The sequence below is a fragment of the Callorhinus ursinus genome, unplaced genomic scaffold (assembly GCF_003265705.2).
Source record: "Callorhinus ursinus isolate GAN/ISIS: 27379988/994484 unplaced genomic scaffold, GSC_fseal_2.0 scaffold3, whole genome shotgun sequence".
In the NCBI taxonomy this organism is placed as follows: domain Eukaryota; kingdom Metazoa; phylum Chordata; class Mammalia; order Carnivora; family Otariidae; genus Callorhinus; species Callorhinus ursinus.
Genome location: NW_027397065.1, coordinates 6,786,062 through 6,812,543, shown reverse-complemented (window position 1 = coordinate 6,812,543; position 26,482 = coordinate 6,786,062). Strand labels below are relative to the sequence as shown.

The 26,482-nt window shown below is 37.4% G+C and overlaps 1 long non-coding RNA gene across 5 annotated transcripts in view; it reads right to left on the bottom strand.

Moving 5' to 3' along the window:
* The window catches only part of LOC141371660 (uncharacterized), a 145,088-nt gene that overhangs the window by 46,613 nt on the left and 71,993 nt on the right, over window positions 1–26,482 (bottom strand). The gene's annotated exons all lie outside the window — the stretch shown is intronic.

The window sequence follows — 26,482 nt, the reverse complement described above, 5'->3', positions numbered from 1 at the left end:
ATTATTACTTCCAAACTATCTGGAGTTCAAATTCAAATCTACAGTATATAGCTTTAATTTCTCTCTCTGGTCATTTTATCCAAGATGATGTAGATTACAAAGTTTAATTTTATACTTACAACATTATCATTTAATTTTCTCCAACAGTATACCAATAAGTTTCTGCCAGTGAATTGGCAAAATCATGATTTTTCTTAATTTATCTTTTGCCATCCAGTAATTTTCCAACCTAGCTCTAAGAGCTCTGGTTTCACTTCTTGTAGGAAAGAAGCAGCTTGCTGGCACAATGAAGATCTAGGGATCTGTAACATGGGAAATTGAATGACTGTTTCAATATTTCCACCAGCAGTTTTCAGAGGGTAGAGTCACACAAATGCACTTAATCAGAAAAAACGTGTCACTGAAGTTCAGGATATAAATGCCAAGACACCACATATTATAGCAGTGCTGCCCATTGGTATCTAGGAAATCCAGAGTTCAAAGGAAGATCCACTAACTAGAAAGAGCTTCCCAGAAAAGCCAGGGAGTTCTGGATAATATTTCAAATATGCCTACTCCCTACTTGAGTGATTGGTCATATTTCCCTGATTCAAGATACCCACTTTTCACAGTTATGCCTTCCAAAATCAGAAGACAACTTTTAATCAAGGTATATTTTTAATATAGTAATATCTTTTTCTTTTTTGCAAATGTATTATTTAATCAATAGTACAACTTAAATGATCAACGGTTGTTTATACTTGAGAAGATAAGGTATTCCAACAGATAAATACAGGGTCAAACATAAGAAGAGTAAAACTTTATACAGGACTAATATTCGCCCTGATATTGTAAAACTTAAATGAAGAAAATCAGAAAAGGAAAAATTCTGTACGATGGTAGTGAACTTAGCTATTAGACACTAGTTCTATGTTTAAAAGCATGTGGAATGCTTCTCCAGACTAAATTTAGTATCCTTGTGGGGGAGAGAATTTACTTGTTATTTATAAGAACTGTCTGTCTCCCTCTACCCCTCTCCCCACTCTCTCTCTCTCTTTTTCTCTCTCAAATAAACAAAAATAAAAAGAAGAGAGTCATTGGCTTTGCCCAAGGTTGCCTAGTTAATTAGTGACAGAACCATGGGTAGAACCCAGTACTTTCTGTTTTCCAGTAAAACACTTTCCTCAGGGGAGAAGAGACTACCTCCCTCTCCCTGAACATGACAAAATACTGTGGTTCTGGGCAGCTTTGCCAGAACCTGAAAATGAAACCCAAGTCTCAGAGGAGTTTTGAGAAAGCAGAGCCCTAATTCTACCACAGTATTTCAGGTTGTTCTCTGTAATCCTCTGGCCACTGCAAATAGAAACAATGTCTATATGGTTTTCGTAGCAGACCTGAGAATTATTGCATTAAAATACAGTATTTAAGCAGTCAAGAAAGTCTTTAATAAGTCAGAATCAGGGGCGCCTATGTGGCTCAGATGGTTAAGCGTCTGCCTTCGGCTCAGGTCATGATCCCAGGGTCCTGGGATCGAGTCCCGCATCGGGCTCCCTGCTCCTTGGGAGCCTGCTTCTCCCTCTGCTTCTCTCTCTCTGTCTCTCATGAATAAATAAATAAAATCTTAAAAAATATATATATTTAAAAAAAATAAGTTAGAATCATATATCATTTTGAGAATTGGAAGTCTTGTGCAATAAATTTCATGTCATTCTTTAAATTTATAGAGGAGGAAGATAATGTCTGGGAAAGTAAAATGAGCCATCACGTGCTGGTCAGTACAGGGCCAGGACTGGGAAACAAGTTTTCTAACTCCCTGTCCACTCTTTCTTCATGACACCACATAGCTTCATCATGAATGATGTCCAGGAAATGGACAGATGTATAGGGGAATTAACCTCTGACAGCTTTCCTATGACAGATTCCTCCAGCAACAAAAAGATGTGGGTGATACTTGTCCTCAGGCCTGGCTAACTCTCTATCCTGTACACATTTAACTAAATGTGATGGATATGTACACTTATAACTTGCTTGTAGGTAGACATCACTTCTGCCTGATAGTTTTCTCTCTCCTCTTTGTATCTTTTCCATCTCAGCACAATAATACACAAGAGTTCCCAGAGAAAAACAAATGATACCGCTTTCTCACTAGGTTTCCCTCTGGGAATAAAACTAATGGACAAACTCTGTGGGGCACTATGGGTGAGAAATTATACCTAGCTGTTAGTAGCCTCGAGCCTGATGGGACCCAGCATTACCTACCACAGTGGGGCTACAGCAAAGAGAGAAGAAAAACTGATGCAGAGAAGGGCTTCAAAAAGGCAGACAAAATGATAATGGGGTTCACATGAGGAAGATAAAATGTAAAGTTGGAGGCTGGAAGGATGACTAAAAGGTTTGGTGAAAATGGGTTCAAGGGGCGCCTGGGTGGCTCAGTTGTTAAGCATCTGCCTTTGGCTCAGGTCATGATCCCGGGGTCCTGGATCGAGCCCGGCATGGGGCTCCCTGCTCAGCGGGAAGCCTGCTTCTCCCTCCCCCCGCCCCTGCTTGTGTTCCCTCTCTCACTGTCTCTCTCAACGTCAAATAAATAAGTAAAATCTTTAAAAAAAAAAGAAAAGAAAAGAAAATGGGTTCAAGACCACACAAGGGAGACACAGTCATGTCTTTCTGCAGGTCCTGGTGTGGACTGCCTGATGACTTCAGGAAACTAGACAGTTACTGCATTACATGTCTCAGCTGATTTACCATGGAGGCTATGATGGCGCTCTCTACACTGCAGCCAGCCAAACAGCTGGGCGTGGCAAGCCATCTCAGACATCCATGGATGACTTCGATTATTTTCTTGCAACTGCTAATTCATGTCCAAACTCAATTTTTGGAAAATTTAACAATGTATTTGTTGAAAGAGACATTTGATTTCTAGAATTCTAAAATAAAGATGCATATTATCTTCATTTTAAGAAAAAATACATTTCAAAAATGTCTTCAAAGGGTTACAATAAGTTTCCCTCTTAAAATCTCCAGTAACTAATTTTAACAATGGCTTTCATATCTTTCTCAGTTTGCCATTTTGTTTAGCTCAAGAAAAGAAATAACTATAATATTTCTCTTCTAATAATGTCAAGAAGTTTCCATTATTGCCCAAAATGAAAATATTTCACTGTAGCCTAATTTCCCTCTTCATTATATAACATAAGATCAAGAGCCATAAAAATCATTATTTTCCTGATGCCTTCAATCTATTTCATAAAGGAAAGAAAGAGAAGAATAAAGCTATCTCTCAGCATTCCCAAACCACTTTGCTTTTGGAGTTTGGACATTCAGGCAACTGTTGGCTGTTTATTGGTTTGAATAACCCAAGCAAGGTACAAGAAAATCTAACCTCTATGTTAGAACTCACATCTGCTTCTGCTAGAATGAAAACCCATCTGAGAATCAATGAAGCACATGGAGAGGGTCTAATTAAATCCCTATGCCATTTCCTTTAAAGCTGTCAAATTGAAATTGTAATCGTGTATTCATTCACCCCCAGTGGTGTGGTGGTAATTTTAGAAGTGGGAATATTTAAGCAATAAGACCCAACAGGGTGTGTTTCGCTAGGATATCAACAAGACTGGATAGTTCCTAGGTAAGCAGCCAATAGTCCGAAAGCAAAACCTTTGCTAAAGGGTAGGTGAATCATGAGACCTAGTTTCTGTAAGTGTACAACCATACTTATGATGGTTAAGCGTCTGATGATGAAGGCTATAAAATTATTTCTTTTTTTAAAAACAACAAAATTAAAATTATCTCCTTTTAGTGTATGTTGCTCGTAATCAGCACATTTATTTAAATGGAGACATCTCTTTCACTGTAGACATTTATGTCATTTTTATATGTAAAAGTGAAAACCCAGCAAAAGTGAATAAAATTCCCAAAGACAATTTTGGGAATGAGAACTCGTAATAAATATATTTATTAAATTATACCATAAAACCATGCTAAACTATTAAATGAAAATAATGTAAAGCATTGACACATTATATCAAAGTGATAATATGTTCAACAAATTAAAAATCAAATTTCCAAGATTTCTGGATTTTGAAGTCACCATAAAATTCCAAACACTTGTTCGATCTACAATCCTCTTTATTCTTATGCCTAATTTTGTTATTGCCTTAAATGATTCCCAACAAAAATTTAGGTGAATAAATATGAGAAGAATATATGCTCTGCAACTTGTGATTGGGGTACTTTTTGTCTCATTTTAGAGGACAGCACAGCTTTAAGGAGGAGTCTCTGGAACACAGACTGAAATGTCTAAAAGTTCCTCACATATACTAAAAAGAAGCTAAGATCCCCAATTACTCAGGATGCTTTCTGCCCTATGTTTAAATAACAAATAGCTAAGAAAAGCAAGCAGATTAGATAGCTAATTCACTGGCTTTATGTAGATACTGCCTGAGTTAAGTGACCAGGGGTACCTCCAGTCCTCAACATAGTATATTCTCTATGCTCTTGCTTCTAGGCTATAGGATTTCTTACTCAATCTAGAGGCAATGACAAAAAACAAAAAACGAAGAACGAAAAACCAAAACCACAAAACACACACACACACACACACACACACACACACACACACACACACGAAAGAAAGAAACAAAGAAACAAAGAAACAAAGAAAGAAGACATAGTTCTGTAGATTAAATTGTTAAACTGCTTTCCTTGATATACTTTCTGACTGGAAAATTCAGTAAATGGAAGTAAAAAAAAAAAGCTATCATGGCAGCATTCTAACAATCCACATATAAAAAATTCCTCCTTTTACTCACCTTCTCTCATTTTATACCCTTCCATCCTCCTCTACATCCAATCTCAAACAGAAACACATCTGTAGGGATGAGTGTCAACTGCTCTGCAGATATAACCCAGGCAGGAAAGATCATCAAGGTGGAACAGAGAAAAAAGAAAATAGGGAGTTTGATTCTGTTTTAGCTCTCCCTACTCCTATGCCAGCCCCCTGTCTACACAAAAGCCGCTATGAAGGATTTCCTCAGTCAAGTGGACAAATACAGCAACCTCAGAGAAAATTAAGGAAGGTTCCACTGAGCTCCATTCTGTATGTCTAGGGTATCCTTCAGGGAAGAATTATGATAAGCAATATTGACAATAAAAAAAGCAAAATAAAACAGAATATCACTTCTGTATAAAAAACTATAGAAAACTGAGTAGAACTAGAGGTCACACAAGAGAATGAAATAACTGGATAAAGGGAGGGTACCATTCCCACCTTCCTCTCCACTTGGCTTAAGCCCATTCAACTTCTGGTACCTGGGGATGGGGAACAGGGTGGGGGTGGACATTTAGGAGAATGGAAGTCTACTGCTTCGATCAAATAAATTCACCTTTTCTGATCTGATTCTCCTAGGAAACAAAAATCACTCCCACCATGAGTGTAGAGAATCCTCACAATCATAATGCCAACTCACACTTTACATTCTCTACCCTACACTGGCAACGTAACTATATAGAGAGGAACAGAGTTTACAGGTAAGTGGAAGAAAGATGAAATTCATAAATGATGCAAGAATTCAAAACCATCAGCATACCAGGAGAATCCATAAATTGCATCTCTCTGCAGTAAGACAGATCCCCAAAATTAGTCAGTGACAGGGAGAACATATACAAAGTTATGATAAAATTCCAATATTGAATTGTTATAAAAAGAAGCATAAAACTTATATGTCTTGGGACTTTTCAAGCAAAGGTCAACATTTGAATTATAGGGAATTGCTCTTTTAGGCTCTTATTTTACCTGAGCCAAATTTGTCCACGCTTAGGAAGAGTACATTGCTCTGAAAGAGCACATACTCCCACTCTCCAAGGATTAGTGATAAATAACTACAACACCTGCAGGAAAAAAAAAATTATTAAATCACTTATTTTTATGCTCATTGGATAGCAAATCTGAGGGCTCAAGTTAATTGAGCATTGACCAATAGACTTCTTTAGAGGTGTCAAATACATAACCCCAAATTAGAAGGATTATTTCACAGCTTTATCTCCCCCAAAAAGTGATCAGTTCCAAATATAAGTATTATCCCTCAAACTAGAATATTCTAGTGTTTTTGTTATAAAGGACCCATATAAATGGATTTCAGAAACTATCTTTCACTTATAACATCATTGGATATGCTTTTTCACTTTTGCTGGGTTTTCACTTTTACATATAAAAATGACATAAATGTCTACAGTGAAAGAGATGTCTCCATTTAAATAAATGTGCTGATTACGAGCAACATACACTAAAAGGAGATAATTTTAATTTTGTTGTTTTTAAAAAAAGAAATAATTTTATAGCCTTCATCATATATATCCAAAACAAAAATGAACCATTTATAAGTACTAAGCATTATTAGCACCTTAAAATATAAGTGATTCTGCTACAATGTCAGCAGGTTACTATTGAAAAGCAATTCATTATCTAATTGGTCTTTGGCCAGATAAGAGATATGAACATGTAGAAGACATGCAGGCCTAGGCATTTTAGATTAGATAACACCTGACCTACCTTGAGAGAGAAAAATAGTAAAAACCTGTTAAAATCTCTGCTGTTTTAATTAGAGATGGGGTATCATGAAATACTTAATGCTTTCTTTCCTGCTGCTGGAAAAAGACCTGCTCCTAACCCATTATCTGATCTTGTCAGTGCCCAAATAGTGAAGATCTAACGTTCACCGTCAAATGGTATTCTGAGTAGTACATCTCAACTAAACTCTACATACAGAATGATGGCTTCATAGAGGAATAATGATCCAAATAATCCTAGTAATAACCTTGCTTTGGAAGCAAAATATTTGCAAACTTTCCTATTAAATGTAGTTTTTGTCACACCTGTGTAACCTTGCCAAAGGCATGCTGATATCTCTCAATGGTGGGCCAACATGAAAAATGAAGTAAACTGGAATTGTGTTGAGCCAAGCCTAAGAAAATTAATTTAGCTGTAGGTCCAGCCATCAAGGAAGCAAAATGGTATGCCTAAGAGAGCATCACAATCTCAGAAGTAATCCTGACTGGTGTTTTTGTACAGGAGTCTACACAGCTGGGAAGCATGCCAGAGCTCATGCTTTGCAGGAGAGACTGGTAGAGAAATGGCAAGAGCTATCAAACAGGTAAGCATTTGGCCAAGGGGTCTGGGGCTTGTGGCAGAACCCTGTTCCAGCAAATAGAGCTGAATGACACTGGAAAAGTAAACACAGTCATGAGAAGGCATAATTAGATCAGGAGATATGGCTGCAGCTTTTGCAGGCAGTGGACTGCTCAAGCCCAAGCCAGTCCAAGTATCAGACTGACTCAGAACAATAAGGCTAGTGCCAAGTTTCCCCACCAGCAAAGATATAGCTTATATTTCTTTTCCAGTGTTAGTTCCCTTTAGCTCAAAAGTGGACAGAAACGAGCCTACAAGCTTAAAGTTTTCAATGTCTAAAGTTAAATGAGGCTAGAGAAGGTGTGAATCCACCTTTATGTGGTCATTTATATATTTTTTCTATCCAACACACACAGAAATCACGAACACACACACACACATACACACACACACCAGAGACATGAACACACTTTTATTAATACACTATGAATGATTTTCTTAAGTCTGTATTTTACAAAGGTCCAAATTTATTGCTGACTGCCAAGTCTTCTTAATTTATAACAACAAATAAATCTTAAGATTAGGAAAACCACATCAAGTTTATGATCTTTGACACTCAAGCATATTGTTTAAAATGTTCAAAAAATAGGTGCCTGGGTGGCTCAGTAGTTAAGCGTCTGCCTTCGGCTCAGGTCATGATCCCAGGGTCCTGGGATGGAGCCCCACATCGGGCTCCCTGCTCCGCGGGAAGCCTGCTTCTCCCTCTCCCGCTCCCCCTGCTTGTGTTCCCTCTCTCACTGTGTCTCTCTCTGTCAAATAAATAAAATCTTTAAAAAAAATGTTCAAAAAATGATGAACTTTACTTAGAGATGAGTTTCAGGCTTATACTTCATCACAGATTATGAAAATCAGTGGAAAATGTACAGTTGTGAAATAAACCAGTGCGAATATACAGATTTCCAATTCTGGGTTCCCTAATTTTAAGTTCTTTATATCCTGATTTATCAAATGCAAACTTTGAACTTCTCCAGTTGAAATATTTCTTAAATTCTAATATAGAAGGATTTATGTATACTCCCCATTGTTTCATTTACTTAGAAAGCAGATTGAAAGAACAATGATGCTGGATTTCAGATGTCTGGAGGAAATACTGCACGCATGACATCTGTTTTCCCTGGAGATTTGACACACATTTGCTTTAATGTACTGGTGTGTTCCTCATTACCTTAGAAGCTATATGCTAAAAACAGGAGTGTGTTTCAGTTTTCAAGGAAAAGAAAAAAATTATAAATCCCAAAGCCCTTCTCTCTGATGAACAATAAATTAGGGTTAAGCTTTCAAAAAAGAAAAAATGCAAATGATCATGTTTCTAAATGGCCCAACTTTTTAAAGATTATGTGTAAGTCTTCCATAAGCCTTCCATACATGTTAGTTTTTCTTGTTATTGAAGACTTATCCAGAGCCAGAAAGAACATGTCTTTGAAAATCAACAGCTAAAAGAAATAAGATCTGCATCTCTAAATAGCCTGAGTCACCAATTTAAGATGTTTGAGGTATTAATCCTCTGGAAAATTATTTGGCCCCCAGAAGCAGTGAATTGTTAAACATCTTTGGTGGATACCCTGGAGTTTTGCCATAAACTGACACGTGAAGATCCTTGCTGAACACAGAATGCCACTATTCCACACTATACCAGCTGGCTTGTAACATCTACATCTCTGTATAATTTCCCTTAATAAAAAACATATAACATACCCAAAACACTTCCATGATTCTCATTCAGTATCTATTCAACCAATTTGAAAATTGAGGAGTATTTCCCCCTCAGATCACCTAAACTTAAAAGCTTTTGTAAGGTTCCTTCAGAGTGAAGGAACACAATTCAGAATGATAGCATGAAGAATAAAATGTATTCTTGAAGTTCACATATCACATGGGTAGATGAGATAAAATCTTTTTCTTTCACTATATCTTTCCTTTGCCTGAGATGACCACATCAAATGATCAGATGTTATTCTGCAGCATGAGAACTAGATGGAGCAATGAAATCAAGTGTCTCGAATCATTGCCTAAGTCCAGACAATGATAATAAACATCTCTCGAAAGGTCTAAGCCAGACACATTAGTGAACATGAGCTGTCTCACGTCAGCTGAAAGGAAAACCATCTCCTGAAATTAAAGAGCAATTGGTATCAACATTTGCTTTCTCCTGGCACCATCTTTAGAATCTTGGATTCATACCTTTCACTCATGTATCCTGATGCACTTAAATAAAACTAAAAAGACTTCAATATCCCCCACTCAGTGAACTGAAGTAAATAAGTGAATTGATTTAGTGAATTGCATCCATACCCTTAATTAAATACATTTCACAACATGATTTGGAGAATTAGAATTAATTTTGCATTTATTATAGTGGCTTTTCCATTAAAAATAGAGACACCAAGGAGGTCAGATTGAGTTAGGGATAAAGGTTTGAAGGTCCTACTAAAAAGACTAATAAAAAGTGATTTAAATGTCACCATTTCCCTGCCAAAATGTATACATGATATTTTTAGTTTGACATGAAAACTCCATCCTTGTTTGTTGGTGTTCAATTCTGAACATAAATTCTACAGTTTTCAGAAAGAGATGATATGTGTGTATTTAACAGCTAAAACACTGACAGGATTGGAAACCAAAATCTTATGTTTATCCAAAGGTTAGAGAGAGTATATTCAGCCACAATATGAATGTAGATTACCTACATGAGCTTGCCAACAACAATCTTTAGGATAGAACAGTAATTTAATGCACACCTTAGCCAGAAGCCCAGCAGAGACAGCTGAGCAAGTCTAGCTGACTGAGGCAAGTAATCATTAGCAAATATCTCTGCTGAGATTTAATAGCTTTTATGATCTATATCTCTATTGGTTTGAATTTTTTCGAAGCCTCAGAAACTACAAAAATATTAAAGTGAGAAGTCTTTATTGATTGAAAGAATAAAACAAATTGATTAACAGATTGGTGGATGACTGCATGTATAGATGGATAGATGAATTTTCAAAGATTTTAGTTTATAATACAGTTCTTATTTAAATAAAAAACCAAAGTACTTTACTTCCTTTTTATAATATCTGGTTTGAAATTATACCCAGTAGGTTGAAGACAGCTGAGGGAGCAACTGGGGAAATTTTTCCTTAAGAGACTATAGTGACACAACAATTCATTTTCCATATATTATAGATATTATCATGGAAGATAAATTGAAGAGATTCCAAGAAAGAGAAAGAAGTCATGATTTAGGTATTAATTCTTCAGTCAAGAAGTTTACCCTCAGAAGACTCCATTTGTTTACATTTTTTACCAAACTATTATTTCAAACATCTTGGCTGGATATATGCACTTCATCAGAACAAGTAACTAGTTCATGATTAGCTAGATTCTCCATACACCAGGATCATCTTCAGTTGTAAATTAAGTACCAGTGGAAGTCAAATCAGCAGAGTATAATTTATTAAGCTACTGCTGTGTTAATGCAACCTCCAAAGGTAGCTCATTTACTATCCAGGATTTGATTAGCCCCTAGAATAACCTGGTTCATTTTATTCAGATAATAATATTTCAAACCATAAATTTCACAAACTGACCCTCAGAGAAAAAAATACCTGTGAATTTAAGTATTCTGTAATTTACAGAATTAAGAATTCTGTAAAATTCTAACTCATTCATTTTCCATCCACGTTGACACCTTGCTAGTTGTACAGGGAGTTATAAAATATGTAATCCTGCTATTTTTCAAAGATAAGTTAGGCAATATCCTGGGACGGCATATTTTGCTCAGGCATCCTTACACCATTATGATACTACCCAATATGTTATGGCAATTGTAATACTTTGTAGACCAGTGGAAAATATATCTAAAAATAACTGTGCCATTTCTGAGCAAAAGCAGAAGTAATTGATGTTTCCTAGAAAAATGATCCCACCTGGCTTTGTAGAAGAGCAGCATGAGTGTTTCAATGACAGGTAGATCCAGAACAGAGCTTTGTCCTCAATATCATTCTGATTCTCTGAAACCCCAAAGCAAGGTTCATAGAGATTCTTTAGAATGCTCCACTTGAAAGCCAGATTACACTATTTAAGTGGCCTATGGAGTTCTGTATTAAAGGCTCCCTGCTGCTCAGGCATTTTTCCCATTATAATATATTGCTGTGGATTTAACACTGTAGATGTTCTAGCATTTAACTAATATGGCTCAAAAGGTTGTCATCGGGGATGCTTCTAAATTATATCACTGCAAATAAACCTTGCTACGGAAAGAATTGCTTATCTAGCAAAGACATTTTATGGCATATTTGCATAAAAATAATACTTCTGTCTTTCAAGTTCATCTGTAACACTGCTGCTGAGCTGAAGAGCATTAGATGTGTTACGAATACAAGCGACTTTGGCAGCAAGCTAATTTGTAAAGGCATGTTGCAAACTTTAAGTGCACCACAATGCCCTAACTTATGCCCTGCCTAACTCAGAGGTGTTTCCATAATAGAAAAAGAGTATCAAAAATACTTACTACTCAGCTCTTCCATTTAGCTTACGGGAAATTGGCAATCAACCACTGGATGTTAGTCCCTTGTCATATGTGGCCTACAAAGCTGGTGAATGAAGCAATTCAAGGCAAGGCAGTTTCCAGAGGAGAATGAAATATTGGCCACATGGTTAGATTGTTTGAAGAGATGTTTTTTACCCCTCTTCTAACACCAACCCACAGAGAATGTGAAAGCAGACATGAGGACGAAAGGTATTGACCAAGCCTTGTCCTGTTCTCTGGATCTTAGTTGAAGGCTCATGCTTGCTCGTACTGCAGAACATGAAAACAGCTGAGGCTCAGAGCAGCCTGGGTTCAACATCCACCTTAATGTGTGTGCCATGCGCTCTAGACAAGTTGTTTGACCTCAGATTCAATTTCCTCATATTTTTTGAAATGTGTACAACATACTGACTTTGGTGGTTAGGAAAATTTAACAGCCTTTTCAGTTAGATAAGGCAGGTACTTTTACCTACATTCTGTAGATAGGAAAATTAAAGCTCAATGAATTTAAGAGAATCTGTACAAATTTAGGAATTTGTAAAATGTCACCTATATAGATAATAGCAGAGCTGGGTACAAAATCCAAGAGGTTTGGCCCCTGACTTAAAGGTATTTCTGTTCCAATATGCAGGATTCTCAATTTTCCTAGACTTTGCTGGGTGTTCTGACCTCACAAATGTACACATAAGCTATTTTCATTTTTAAGCCAAACAAATCTTTATTTATTAAAAAGTGAAGAAAAAACAAAACCTTAAACAGCTAGTCAGGTTGAAACTTCACATTTGCTGTTTTGAAAGTCTGTCCACAGGTCTCCTAAACTGTTCCTACTTTTCACAGATTCTTCCTTTATTTCAACTCTGAACTCAAAAGATACAAGGCTTCCATTTCTCTCTGAGATTCCAGCAGTGTCCTGTGATATAAGGAAATTGGGGACAAAGGAGGCCATTTGTAAGTATAAGTCATCTATGGATTGAATGTTGACTGGGCACGTCCCTAACTGCTTACTATAAATTTTTTTCTCTATTGAATTAATATGATCATTTCAAAAAATTAGATTACAATATGGTCATAACAAAATATATGCCTACAAATTAATTTATTTATACATTCAAAGAGTATTTAAGTTAGAACTTATTCATGTCCCTTGTACAATATACCATACTATATAATTTATGTATTTATTTCCTTTATTCTCTCATATCTCACTAAAAATAAAATGGAGTAATGTGTAACTATTGTCACCATTTTATTCCCAATTTTAGAAAAAGCTTCTAAGACATAGACATGTATTAAATATTTGTTAAGTGAATGAATGCATCCCTCAATCAAATACATACCTTAAATGGGAATATGAATTCCATCTGATTATCAACCCAACCATTTTTGCATTGCATCATCCTTTCTCACCTATTTAAGGTGCAATTTCCCCTTCTTTTTCCTGCACCATCAATGTATTACACTATCAAATTCTTCCCATCCACTTACAGCTATGCATTAATATCTATCAACTTGAAAAAAAAAAACCAACCTTGACACCATAGCTCCCTCCAGCTGTATCTTCACTTATCTGCTCTCTTTACATGAAATCTTTTTTAAAAAGTTGCCTATACTTCCTAATCCACTTCTTCCCTTTTCAATATTTCTTGACACACATGCCTGAAACTATAATTGCTTTTGCTAATGTCATCAGTGATCTCCATGTTGTCAAAGCTAATGGCCAGTATGGTTTTGAAACACTTTCTTCACTTGACTCTTAGGAAACCATTTGCCTTTTATTCTCCTCCTCTCCCACTGGTACATACTTATCTTTCTAACCTTGAATCACTGGTATGTCCCAGGACTGTCTTCAACACTCTGCTTCCATCCTCTATTGACACTTACCATCTAGGTAATCTCATTCAATGGCTTTAGATATCATCTATATGTTAATGACTCTAATTTTAATCTCTATCACTATTCTCTCTCTTAAACTGCAGACTCATATATCCAATGCCAATTTCACATGTTCACCTGAATGCCTGAAAAACACCTTAAATTTAGCATGCCCAAATGGAAACTCTTGGTTCCTCGTCCATCCCCAAAATCTATACTTCCCCCAATGTTCTTCATTTCAGAAAAGGGCACCTCCATGATTTCAGTTGTTTATGCCATAAAACTTACTGTCATCACAGGCTCCTCTCTTTTCTCTCACATTCCACATTCAATCCCTCAATAAATCCCATAAGTCCTACCTTCAACATATATTCTTAACCAACTACTTCTTAATACTTCTAACACCATAGTTGAAATCACTATCATCTGTCACCTATACTACTGCAATGGGCTTCTAAATGAGTCTCTGTGTTTCTTTTTTTAAAGATTTTATTTATTTATTTGAGAGAGAGCAAAAGAGAGAGAGAGAGAGTGGGGAGAGGGGGAGAGGGAGACAGAGAGAATCCCAAGCGGACTCTGTGCACTGAGTGTAGAGCCCGATGCAGGGCTCAATCTCACGACCCTGATATCATGACCTGAGCTGAAATCAAGAATCAGGCACCTAACAAACAGCCACCCAGACACCACAGTCTCTATGTTTCTAGCCATGCCACTCTTACAGTCTCTTCTCAGTACAGTATTCAACAATCTTTATAAAACATAAATTAAATCATGTCAGGGGGACCTGGGTGGCTCAGTCAGTTAAGTGCCTGCCTTCAGCTCAAGTCATGATCCCAGTGTCCTGGGATCAAGCCCCACATCAGGCTCCCTGCTCAGCCGGGAGTCTGCTTCTCCCTCTCCTTCACCTTCTGCCCTTCCCCCAGCTCATGCTCATTCTCTCTCTCTCAAATAAATAAATAAAATCTTAAGGAAAAAAGAAACATAAATTAGATCATGTCAAAACTTTGTTGACAACCATCCATTAGCTTCTGAAATCACTCAGAATGAGACCCAAAGTCTTACCCACAGTATATAAGACCCAAATCATTTCCTCCAACCTACTGCACAAATTCTCTGATTTCACCTCCTATCATTCTCCTATGAATTAAGATCCAGTTAACACTAGACTCCTGAGTATTCCTCAAATATGCCAAGTACCACCCCCCACCTCATTGCAATCATATTTTCCTTTGCCTAGAAGATGTTCCCTCAAAATGTCTAGTTGGGTTTCTCTATCACATCCTCAAGTTCTGTGCTCAAATCAGACACTAGGTGAGAAGGTTTCATTGACCATTCCATACAAAAATAATGTCCTACCCCCTAACTCTATATATCCTTATCCTTCCTTCACAGCATTCATCACTAGCTAACATACATTACTTGTTTATTGCCTTTTTCTCTGCTTTAGAACATGAGCTCCAAGACAGTAGAAAAATTATCTGTTGTGTGTATTGCTGTATCCCAGTCTTGGGACAGTTCCTGATACATGGTTGATGATTAATAAGTATCTATTGAGTCAGCTGAATGACTCTCTTAACTATGAAAAAATAGGGTGAGGAGAAACCATTGTCTCAGAAAAAGTTATACTAGGACCTTCCATGGCCAAATAAAGTAGAAAAACACAGGCTTAAATAAAATTAACTTCTCTGACTAGAGGGCTTCTCAAAAGGGAATAGGATAAAGTATAGCATATGCCAAATGTATGAAATTAGGAAAACCTTTATAAGGGAGATTTAATGAGACTATCTACTTTCTGGGGAACACACTGGAGAAATGCTGCCAAATTTAAACAGTATAGAATAGAATATATTTTGCAAGAATAATGACTTGATTGTATACTAGTACCTTTTGATAGAGTTAGATATGGCACCAGAATTTGTACAAAATAATTTATTCAGTGAAAAATATTTCATTTAAAAAAAAGAAAGAAAAAGAAAAAATATTTCATTTTAGTTCTGTAGGTGTGGAAAAAGATATTTTTAAGCTCCTAAAGATGAGGCAGACATAAGTTATTCAATTTACAAAGTCCCTTATTTCATTTCATAGGAACTCTATAAGATATGTATTGGTATCAGTGAGGTCATATGATACATGTCTTTCTCTGATTGACTTATTTCACTCAGCATAATACCCTCCAGTTTCATCCACGTCATTGCAAATGGCAAGATCTCATTCCTTTTGATGGCTGCATAATATTACATTGGTATGAGGAATTCTTAATCTCAGGAAACAAACTGAGGGTTGCTGGAGTGGGGGTGGGGTGGGAGGGATGGGGTGGCTGGGTGATAGACATTGGGGAGGGTATGTGCTATGGTGAGTGCTGTGAATTGTGTAAGACTGTTGAATCATAGACCTGTACCTCTGAAACAAATAATACATTATATGTTAAAAAAAGAAGAAGAAGAAGATAGCAGGAAGGGAAAAATGAGGGGGCAGAAATCGGAGGGGGAGACGAACCATGGGAGACTATGGACTCTGAGAAACAAACTGAGGGTTCTAGAGGGGAGGGGGGTGGGGGGGATGGGTTGGCCTGGTGATGGGTATTAAGGAGGGCATGTACTGCAGGGAGCACTGGGTGTTATGTGCAGACAATGAGTCATGGAACACTACATCAAAAACTAATGATGTAATGTATGGTGATTAACATAACATAATAATAATAATAATAATAAAGGTATGTATTGGTATCTCTACTTTTTATATGAAGGAAACAAAACCTAGGGTGTTTAAGTGACTTCCTCAAAAAATTAATGATAGAACCAGAGTCTGAACCTAGGTCATTCCAGTGCCCCAAATCCCAGAATTTATTCCTCCTCCCCTCCCTTCTTTCCTCCCTTCCTTCTTTCACTTCTTTCTCATTCATGATGCCTCTCTAAAATTCAAAATCAATCAAAAATCACCAGTCTCCCCCTACAAAGGTTTAGTTTTTCTATTATGGGAGAAATACTCTATTCTGAAAATCAACAAATTTTGTACAGATCCCATGAAAAATGGGTCCCATTTTGCATTATAGTGATCCATTATTTTTATGGACCACCCTGCACTTCCTATACTCTCCCCAGGCTCTTTTTATTTCATGGGAGCAAAAATTTTTTCTCTTAAAACAAAAGCTTCATTTAAAAGGAAATTAATTGTTATTTAAAGGGCAGCTTAAATGTCATTTCAAGTCATACCTTCTTTCTGTACATCCAAGGCATTCTGCATAGAATGTAAACTATTTTTAAATGGTCATTTTTTGTCCAGTCCCCGTTTCCATCGGTTGTGTGGTAAGCAGGAAAGCAAAGACTTCATGCAGATGTGCTGTTACCACTTGAGACCAGTATTTTCATTCTCATTGTAATTCTCCTTTATAACCACACAAAGAGTTATTCAAATTTGGAAGGTATGGCTGAATAAGAACTTATATAAACTCAAAAAATTGCTCAAAAGAAGAAACGAAATTAATCTCTTCTTATGCCTTTACTTTTCTCAGTTGCCTTTTAAAACTGATTTTGATTTTGCTATTTCATAACCAAATAGCCCTCTGCCTTAAATACAGATTCTCTTCCCTAAGTTGAGCTCTAAAATATTACTGCTGTATTAAATCCTGACTGTACAAGTTTGACTAAATAATACTTACCATCTAGCAAACTGAGAAATCTAAATGTTATTAGGATAAATGATGGTATGCCAACTTTGTGGATTCATTCTCTAGTAAATTTCAATTTTCATTTCGTAACATCAGTTCAGATCAATGTTTCTATTTAGAATTTTAAATCCACAAATATTAAATTCATTCATTCATTCATTCATCAGTAATGAGAAAATGCAAATTTAAATAATATAATACCATTTTTATGTCAGGCAATGAAAGTGTTAACTCATGCCACTGTGGTGATCATTTTCCAATATATAAGCATATCAAATCAACACAACACACACCTTAAACTTATACAGTGTTATATGTCAATTATATCTCAATAAAGCAGGGGGGTGTGGGAAACGAGATACCAGGATTCAGTTCTTGGTAAGGGCCCTATTCTGGCTTACAAGCAGCCAGCATCTTGCTGTTCACATGACCTCTTTGTTCTCCAGGGAAGAGCAAGAGCTCCTTTATCTATTTATCTATTTATCTATTCCTATTATTGATAGATAAATCCATCAATTTATCTATTCCTCTTCCTAAAAGGGCACTAATCCCATAATGGGGACCCTACCTTCATGACTTAATCTAACCCTAAATACCTCCGAAGACCCCATCTCCCAACACCAACACATTGGGGGTTAGGGCTTCAACATGATTTGGAAAGGAAGGGAACACAAACATTCAGGCCATAAAGGACAACTTTATATATATGTCCATTGAGACATGAACATGCATAACCCCTGCGGTACTACTTGTACTACCAAAATAGATTTAACTATACATAAGTACTTCTTAAAAAAATAATACTGAGACGGGGCACCTGGGTGGCTCAGTCATTAAGCATCTGCCTTCGGCTCAGGTCATGATTCCAGGGTCCTGGGATCGAGCCCCGCATCAGGTTCCCTGCTCAGCGGGAGGCCTGCTTCTCCCTCTCCCACTCCCCCTGCTTGTGTTCTCTCTCTCGTTGTGTCTCTCTCTGTCAAATAAATAAATAAAATCTTTAAAAATAATAATAATATTGAGTGAAAAAGGAAGGTAAAAAAGGATAAATGTAGTGATGTAACTAAGGTTAAACACTTCAAAACAGAAAAGTTATAAATTATTTATGGTGCATATACATATATGAGATAAAAATGAACTAGATAGAAAGACGCACACCAAGTTCATAAAAGATAGTTCCTGTGGAGGCAGGAAGAGGTAGAATGAGACTGACACTGGTATGAATGGAGAACAGAGATAACAAAATTTTAACAATTGTCAGTTACGAAAATGGGTATTCTACTATTCTATGTATTTTTCTGAAATATTTACATTTTTTTAATTTTTAAAACAAATTATTAGAATCCTACATCCTAGCTACACTTGGGTTCAGGAGGTTGGAGTAGTTCATCTTATCTTCGTCATGGTTATGATAAATGGGTTATATATTTGCAGAATAACCATAATTGTTTAACACGACTGGTAATCATACATTGGATTTTCCAATGAAATATTTACCCAGTTTTGATGTTGATAAGACATTTATATATATAGATCTTGTGAAAATGTATATTATAATATACTAAGGCCACTAGTTGGCATTAGTAATGTATTACATGATTGAATTAATTGCAATATGGGTAAAAAGTAGTGTAATCACATCCAATACTGAGAAACCTAAGGAAAGTTTCTAGTGTTACTGGAAGATGGAAAATATTGTTATTTAAAGACAATGTAAGCATGAATTCTAAATCCAAAGTAACAATGAATTTAGCCATTGAGTTTCAAAACATGATTGAGATCAGGAATATTTCACAGAAAACGTGTGCAGAATAAGGGAGGAAGTAGAACAATATGGATGCATATGGAGGAATAACGCTCCTTTCTAAAAACTCCAACTAAGCTGGTGGTAAATATATTGAACCTATGTTTCTCTAAGCATCGTACTTGGAGGATCTAATGTCAAAAAAGTTTAGAATTAGACAATGGTGGCCATTGGCATTTTATTGAGATGTGTTGTATGGTGATTCACTTTTTGAGGCTTGTATATACTAAAGATATGTCCTTGCCTAAACTATGACTGCATTGGCTTAGGCCCCATCATTTGTTACCTGCTTAATGTCTCAATTTACTGCCCTCCTCCAGTTTCTATGCTCTTTTTAACTCATTGTCCACTCTAACATCATATCTCTGATATAAAATTCTGATCATGTCAGTCCCTAATTAAAAACACGCAAAACAAAACCAAAACCTGCAATGGGCTAGTCCTATGGGCTTGGAGACATTGCCTTTAAAAATAGTTGAATAAGAAAAGCAAGATACAGGGGCGTCTGGGTGTTTCAGTCAGTTAAGTGTCTGCCTTCAGCTCAGGTCATGATCTCAGGGTCCCAGGATTGAGCCCCGCATTGGGCTCCTTGCTCAGCAGGGAGTCTGCCTCTCCTCCATCTGCCTCTCCCCCAGCTCATGCTCTCTCTCTCTCTCTCTCTCTCTCGCTCAAGTAAATAAATAAAATCTTTTAAAAGTCAATATACAGAAAAATATGCAAAGTATTCTTTTGTAAAGCAAACAATGACCAAAAGAACTATGTGTGGAAACTGGATATATGTATAACATACTGTACACTTGAATATGATTATATAACCATGGGGAAAACAAGGGTTACAAAATAAGTGTTAATATGAGTTGGGGAGGGAAAGATGTGGATGGAGGAGTCGGGGAGATGGGAAGGAGAGAGGAGTAGGGGGACCAAGTTGAAAAAGGAAAAGGAAAAAAACAGTATGTATATGATCACCTCTATATATTAATATATTCTATGTGCATAATAATTTTTAAAGATTTTTTTATTTTAGTGAGAGAGTGAGTGGGGAGAGGGGCAGAGGTAGAGTCACAAGCAGACTCCCCACTGAGCACACAGCCCAATGCAGGGCTCAATCCCACAACCCATGAGATCATGACCTGAGCCAAACCAAGGGCTGGTCACTCAACCGACTGGGCCACCCAGGCTCCCCTATGTGTGTAATATTTTTAAGTAAGCACTTAAAAAGCATACCAATAACTTCCCGTTATCTGCAGGAAGGAGTTGAAACTCTCTGGCATAAAAAAGAGTCTTTCCAATCCCCAAATTCAAATCCCACAATCACACCAGCCTCTGTCCCAGCTGCACCTTTTCTTCATCGTTCCCACACACCATCTGAACTTCCCTGTCCTACAAACATCCTACATACGTCATGTAACTGGAATGCCCTCTCCTCCTTTCTCCTTAGGGAAACCCTAATCTTCATTCAAGATCCAGTTCAAATGTCCCTTGTGAAGCCTTCCTTAAATTCACATACTCTATCTTCTGTGCTCTCTTAGGTCTTTGTAGATCCTTCTATTGTGATGCTAAATTGTATTATGATTACTTTTGGACATATTTCAGCATATAATTCTCTCACTAGATGGTTAATTACATGAGTAAAAGAGCCATGTGTTTAGTTTTTGCACATCCAGCACCTAGGATAATACCAGCATTTAGGAACTGATAAGTAATTTTTGTTGAATTAATTGATTGATTTCTGCGTGATTTTATGTCTTTAAAATGATACTCAACATTGTTAGCTTTCTGTACATCAAGTTTAAGCATTTAAATCCCTGTAAGCAAATCAGTTTTATTCTGGCTAATGGCCATGGTTTACAAACATCTCATACTTGCCCATGTTACAGGGTTTTAGGGAGGGATCCCTTCTATCTAAGTTTTGGGGAGGCCACCCTAAGTTAAGACCAAAACAATAGGTGGCATTTCTTCCACATTCCAAACTAAGGTACTAGTCCTCCTATACAAGACTTGAGAGGGGGTGGACAACGACCCCTTGGTGACTCACGTATACTTCAAGGGTCTCAAAGAATTGAAATTGAAGAAACGAGAAAAGACAAAACAATTTCTCTGGAGAAAGTTGTTGGAGGCCGTAGCAACTTTCCATTTCCCTCACCTATGAGAAAGGATTCAAGAACACTTCTCGGAGATGTGTATGTTTATTCCCTAAAGTTTGGAGGACACAGAAGACAAGTATTTGGTCCACCCTTGAGAAATGTCAGGCAAAGGACTACATGGGGCTGTCTGCTTGGTGGCAGAACAAAGAGATATGGGTGTACTCAGAGCCAGCTGTATTTCTTACAACCGGGCAGAGTTTCATGTTTCTGTGGACCAAATGTGGGCCCTTTAGATGGGAGCTGGCTAAGGGTGCTTTGGAAAGGATTTTTTCTAGGGATGAGCCACCCTTAGCACAGAGAAGCTGTGGGACCCTAACAGATGCCAAAGTTGAGAAGCAGTTAAAGCATTCAAGCAGAGGAGAGGTGATTGCATGATTCTTGCAATAGAACCTTGGAGGAACTCACAACCTCTGAGTGCACCCCCACGACAAGCCAACATAGAATGCTGGCATACCTGCCCTGTGCCTCTCCTCTGCACCACCCCCCAACAAGGAAAGGTGAAATTTCAGTGCTGGGGGTTAGGGGGATGCCAGGACATTTCCTCAACTGCAGCAGGCCCAAAATGGGGAAGCTTTTAACTTTATATGAAATCAGAGGTTCACTTTCCTGACATGGGATTGTTACTGTAACTATATGTAACTAGACCACTTCTTTTATCATACAAAAGTGAATGCGAGAGCTATGGAACTCACCTAATTTTTTTTTTTTTTTTTTGAGAGAGAGAATGAGATAGAGAACATGAGAGGGGAGAGGGTCAGAGGGAGAAGCAGACTCCCTGCTGAGCAGGGAGCCCGATGTGGGACTCGATCCCGGGACTCCAGGATCACGACCTGAGCCGAAGGCAGTCGCTTAACCAACCGAGCCACCCAGGCACCCACACACCTAATATTTCAACCAGAGGTTGGAAAAAGAGCTAATCCTAGGAAGGTTTGAACTTAACATGTTCTAGTTTACAAACAAACTTGTAGTGCATGCTGTTTTACCCAACAGGAATGGAATGAAAAATATGTATTAATTTGTATCAATTTATTGCCACTACAGAGGGAAAGAAACCTCAAGTGCATGTTTGGCTCAGAGAGAAATACTGGATCATATTCTAAAGGCCGATGTTAGGGTAAATTGTCAAAGATATATAACATACCCTCTTAATGTCATGATTGAAACTCACAATGAAATCACTGCAGCAATTCTAACACAAAAAATCTTACCTTCATAAAGAATTTTAGTCACACAATAAGATACTCTCCTAGTCCAACGAAATAATTAGGACAATACTCAGAAATGTTTTTTTTTTTTTTTCCCTGTCATACTAACTTACTGCATGTCAGGTATGATAGTAGGCACCGGAGAAACAAAGCTGAAGAAGACCACATCCTTGTTACTGAGCAGTTCACAGACAAGAAGAAAGGCAAACACATAGACAAAAAACACCAGCCACGGGGCTAGTGAAGGCCTTCGTCAGATCACATCTGGACTGTTAGAGTGCCACCTAACCAGGCTTGCTGCCTCTAGACAAATGCCCTCATGCCCATCTACATTGATTTCTAAAATAAATCTAGTATGATCATGGCACACACCTACACTGAATGCCCTACTAGTTTCTAGTAAATTTCAAGGTTAAGTTGAAGTAACTTAATCAGGGATACTCTTTATGATCTGCCTCCTAACTACTTCTTCATTCTCCTTTTTATCTTTTTTATTTAAATTTATTTATTTATTCATGAGAGACAGAGAGAGGGGGAGAGAGAGAGAGAAAGAGAGGCAGAGGGAGAAGCAGGCTCCCAAGGAGCAGGGAGCCCGATGCGGGACTCGATCCCAGGACTCTGGGATCATGACCTGAGCCGAAGGCAGACGCTTAACCATCTGAGCCACCCAGGCACCCCGTTCTCCTTTTTAAATACTCCTCTTTAGCGGCACCTGGGTGGTTCAGTCGGTTAAGCGACTGCCTTCGGCTCAGGTCATGATCCTTGAGTCCTGGGATCGAGTCCCACATGGGGCTCGTTGTTAGTAGGGAGCCTGCTTCTCCCTCTCCCTCTGCCTGCCGCTCCCCCTGCTTGTGCTCTCTCTCTCAGATAAATAAATAAATAAAAATCTTTAAAAAATAAAAGTAAATACTCCTCTTTTGTTAACGTTATATGCCAGTGCCACATTGTTTCAAACCTTTGAGCCTTTGGCCATACTGTCCTTTCTCCCTAGAATCCCTTCGGCATCTCGTTGGCCTGCAAAACTTCAGTTCATTCTTTGAAACCTTGCTAAGACATTCACCTCTTCTGTGAGGTCCTTCATGTCCACCTCTTTTTTCTGAACTAACCACATCCTTATTCATATCAATTCCATTTCTTAGCCATACGTCTATAATGACACATATGGTACTGCCAACAAATATTTACTCAGAATCTCATCTTTACCTCTAAACGATTAAGCACCTGGTATGGTGATTAGAAATTGTCAATGAGCAAATGAAATAACTGAACCAAGTTGAATTTGTTTCAGTTGTATGATAATATTTATTGACCACGATGAGGGGTCACTTCGTGGGACTCAAATGGTAAGTGGATAAAAAAAAGCTGTAATAATTGATGCTGAAGAAAATACAGATGAGACAGATTGGAGGAGAGTTGGCTGACTCGCCTCTGTGAATCAGGCCCAGGATTTATGAGATAGAAACCAAGGAGTCCTAAGAGGTTCAGAGGGTTCAAGTCCTACAGGGACTCGGGTATTGGAAGAAAGAATTAGCTAACACTACTGAGAAATCAGACAAGAAATCCCTGCAGCCTCGCATGATGTTCATTTGAACTTTGTTCATACTTTAGATTCCATTTGTTTTTTCATGTGGCTTCCATGCTCCTCTATCTTTCCCTAAAGGCATACTCATGTTTAGAGAACGTGTAATAAAAAGATTAGATAAAAATAACAATGACTGCTTTCTACTTATTGGAAATTCACACGATTTATACAAATGTATAAATGTCAGGAAGAATTATTAACCAAACACCACTCCACCCAATTACTTGGTATCTTTCTTTTCTCACTTGATTCTTTTTTTCAAAGAACAAAAACTAAAGACTTGGCACTTTCTCCATAATCTTTATTATTCCTGAATACAACTGACTAGGAAATATTTAAATTAATTTTTCCATAGCACCACAATCACATTTTCATTTTTAACATCCATCATTAACACTAATAGTTCCCCATGTCCACCACTACCACTATCATTAAATTGAATCTTCTAGGATCTGCTTAATCCAGAGATCAGTTTAAGTTGGCTTATATACATGATCCTTAGTTTTTACAGTTCACATACACCACAAGAAATGTAGTCCATCTGGATATAGATTGTGATCTTGGCTTTACATCTCCCAAGAAACAAACTACTGAACAACCCATTCCAAACTAACTGAGAGCCTTAAGCCTAACTGTATAGTTTCTAACCATTCACTCATTCAACAAAATCTTAGTGAGCTCCTACCGAGAGTAAGCACTAAAATACACATTGTAAATGTTAATATACAAAGAACTCATATTACCTTCAGGGAGCTCCAGTGAATTCACAGACAATGACAAATACCTGAGGTAGGTGCTATGTTGGAAGATGCTGGAGAAATGACAGGGTGCTCCACAGATGACTCCCAGGAGGCATCCCAGAAGAGGTCAAACTTAAGTAAGATTTGAAGGATGAGTAAGAGTTAGGCCAAGTCCCCATAATGGGGAAGGGAATTCCAAACACCACAGGTGCTAGAGCCTGAAAACATGAGCCTGGCGATGCTTTTAGAAAACTTCAGGCTTTTGATGTAGCTGGAGCCTGGAGTGTGTATGAAGGTATAGAGAGAGATGAAGCTGGACTAGCAGGCAGGCCCTGATGGTCAATAGCCTTTTATGACATGTTTAGATTTTACCCTGAAGATGATAAGTCAATTCAGAAATTTCACCAGGTGAGTGGCTGGCTCAGATTAGGTTTTTAGAAAAGTCATTCTGGCCCAAGTGTAAAGGACACAGGAAAAGCAGTTGAGGGATTATCATAGAAGTTCAGGTGAGATAGGGAATCCTGAGAGATGAGCCTGTTTGGGAGGGAAGACATTGGAGCCAGTTTGGGGCAAGCTGAGAAGGCCACTAGAAAATCCAGTAGACCGTACTTCTTGGTTTCTTTAGTTATATAATTTACCCTGCTACCCAGCCCTAATTTCAGTCACATGCCCTCACTGCAAGTAGTAAACCAGCCAATGCACTGTAAGCCTGCTGCTGACTCGAGACTTCCCGTTTTGAAGTTTTGTAGTAATATACCTGGCTGATAGAATTTGCACTGTGCTTGAAATATCCACACTGCAAAATCTGCTTTTGGAATTTCAATCACTTTTGATTTAGACTTGAATCACAGCAGAAAAACTATGTCCTAGTTGTCTTGCTTTCTGGGAAGTTTGGTAGGAGACAAAAAAAAAAAAAAAAAAAAACACCACGTCATGGAAATCTTTCCCTGGGGCTATGTTTATTGGCCAGTGCTCCGCAGGGTACAAAAAGGTAAGGGCAGGAGGGGTGGAAACGAATCTTCTCTTCTGGGCATACCCAGATGTGAAGGAATGCAGTCCCTGGTGTTTTGGGTCAGTCTGCCCACATACAGAAAATTAACAGGCAGCTACACAGCTTTGAAAATTATATCATAAAGTCCTTTGCCATGATTTCTTATGGGAAAATTATTTTTGATAAACACACTTTTGGATTGCTCATGTTTCTCCAATAATAATTCCATCACATATGTCAAGGAGTTACTATATATGTGTCTAGATATGAGGGAAAAAGATCTAAGCCAGAGATATTCTATTATAATTTAAAAAGAAAAAGTAATGGACATTCTTTTTATCCCATACTCTAACTTTCTGCATGTGAAAAAAGTATTGTCTCTAACTCCATCTTAAGGGTGAATGACCAAAATAAATCAATTTGATGTGAATGCCAAAGAGTCTAAATAATGGGTTCTAATAACTGAACAAGCATGTTGGGTCTTTATTTAATGATTAAATGCCAAACTGTCACAACATTTTCTTATGTGAACGTATGCAAAAATTTTAGCAATTCAGACACTTTATAAATTCCAATTTCCAAATTAATTTTGAAAACTCTAAACTTGTGATTCCCTCCCCAAAAGGAAATATTCCATTAACCCCTGATTTAACAGGCAAATTTAAAATGATAAGATTTTATAAGTCTAAGATTCTACTCAGAATATTAAGGATTAAACTAATCAAACTATATTAACCACTAGTTCATTAAAAGTTCACTTTGAATTTCTAAACATAAATTATGCAAAAATTAAGGAATATTTATGATG